A 2,392-nucleotide genomic window follows, 5' to 3' on the forward strand; every position below is an offset into this window, starting at 1 on the left:
CCATTAAAAAAAATCAAGAAACAAGGCAAAGGGGGAAGGGAAGGGAGCTTCATCTACAGCGAAGACGGTGGCAAAGTCACCGTCTCCGGCATTAGATCGGTGGGCCTCGATCTGCTGTGCTGATGTGGGAGCAATGTACAGCGTCTGATCGTTCTTTCTTTTTCATCAATGACGTCGCTCTTTTTCGCCTTTCTCCTTTTCGCTGTTGTGGCTGTGGATGTTGTTGTTACTGCTGTTGTGGCTATATTGGATCACGAGCCAAACGGAGAGAGAGAGAGAGAGAGAGAGAGAGAGAGAGAGAGAGTTTAAGAGAGAAGAAGAAGAAGAAGAAAAGGAAGAGAGTTTTTTTTTTTTTTTTGGGTGGCGTTGTTTCCAGTTTATTTTTGGCTTTGTGTTTGGTGGTTTTAAGAAGAGTGGGTCCCACAGAAGAAGGGTCTGACTTGGTGATCAGGTATGGGTCCCACAAAAAGGTTGAAATATTTGAGTAATGTGAACTAAAAACAGTGTCCAAACGGGTGGGGTGTAGGGAGTTGGGGTATTTTAAGTGATGAGTAATGAGTGATAAAAATCGAGTGAGGAGTGATGAGTGATGAAAAAAAAAACCAAACAGCCCCCAAGTGTTTTAAATGCCATAATATTAGGCATTGATGAACAATGCAATCTCAAATTTGAGACTGAACCGTTCACAAATTGTAAAACTTATATATTTTTTTGGGATAATTACACATAACCCACCTGTGGTTTAGGCGAAAATCACGTTGCCTACCCGTGGTTTGAAAAGTGTCATTTAACCCACCTGAGGTATGTTCCGTTTGTTTTCCGTAACCCACCTCTGTTAAAATTAGGGGTAAATAGGTACTCTTGCACAAATTTTATGTCTCTCTCCTCCCAAAACAAAAAATAACACAAAAATGCAAGAAAAACAAGATCAAAAAGTGATATTTGTCTCTCTCTAATTTTGAACATGAAGAACATACCCAACCCCGTTCCACTACCAAACCCATTAACCAGAAAAAAAAATCAAAAACAAAATCTAGCAACCCAGACCACAACCACAATCCACACATAAAAATAAATAAATAAATAAAAAACAAAACTCATTAAACCACGACCACGATCCACCCAAAGAGGGAGAGGTATGGCGGCGAAATCCATGAAACCCAGAAAAAAATCTAGCCACACCACCATTGACCCACAATCCACCACAAAACAAACCAAAATCCATTGCCACAAACCCACTACCACAGCCAAAATCCACCGCCATCAAACCCACAAACCATTAAACTCGAAACCCACATTGAACATGGCGAAGCCCACGGCTTGGGTTGGCGAGAGTGAGGAACTAAAGAGAGAGTGAGGGTCGGCGGCGAGTGGAGGAATACGTTTGGGTAGGGGAGTTAGGCCGGTAAGGAGTGGAGGAAGATCGGTGAGCTAGGTCGGTGGAATGGGCTACAAAGATTGGCGAGTTGGGTCGGCAGAAGGGCTGGATCGGAGCTGGGGAGGCGAGCTAGGTCGGCAGAAGGGCTGGACTGGAGTTGGGGAGGCGAGTTGGGTTTATGGTGGATGGGCTTGTGAAGATCGGCGATGGAGGAAAAGAGAGAAACTCAGAGGGAAGATGGAGAAGAAAATGTGAGGAGAGAGACAGCTGGGATGAAATGAAAGAAAGAAAAGGAAGAAAAAAATAAGGAAAAAAAATTAGAGTAGTGTGAACGTGTGAATAAAATTTTTTTGGTATGTTCTTCAGGTTTAAAATTTGTGTGAATAGAGAGACAGAAAAATACCACTTTTTGATCTTGATTTTATTATATTTTGTATTATTTTTTGTTTTGGGAGGAGAAAGACATAAAATTTGTGCAAGAATACCTATTTACCCCTAATTTTAACAGAGGTGGGTTACGGAAAACAAACGGAACATACCTCAGGTGGGTTAAGTGACATTTTTCAAATCACAGATAGGCAACGTGATTTTCGCCCAAACCACAGGTGGGTTATGTGTAATTATCCCTTTTTTTTTTTTTTTTTAATTTAGGTGGAGCCCGCTCTCTTTTCTTCTTCTTCTTCTTTTTTTTTTTTTTTTGGTCTTTCTCATTTCCGTCTTTCTTTCCTATCTCTCATTCTTGCTCTGAGCCTCCAACCATTTCTCTGCTCTCTCTCTCGCTCTACTCAATGTCTCTGCCTTCCTCTCCAACGAAACCTAGGCTAGAGCATCAAGCCAAGTTGATCTCTATCACAGTGGTTTTTTTCTTTTTTTTAATGGTAGATTCGACAGCGGTTGTGTAGGTTATGGATTCAGCGTTGAGCGACATTGTGTGGGTTGTGGGTTGAGGTTTTGGGTCATTGATTGATTAGTTCAGTTGGGGTTTCAAACCACTCTCTATTTTTTTTTTTTTTT

This window comes from Quercus suber, unplaced genomic scaffold (assembly GCF_002906115.3).
Source record: "Quercus suber isolate HL8 unplaced genomic scaffold, Cork oak 2.0 scaffold_238, whole genome shotgun sequence".
NCBI classification, from domain to species: Eukaryota; Viridiplantae; Streptophyta; class Magnoliopsida; order Fagales; family Fagaceae; genus Quercus; species Quercus suber.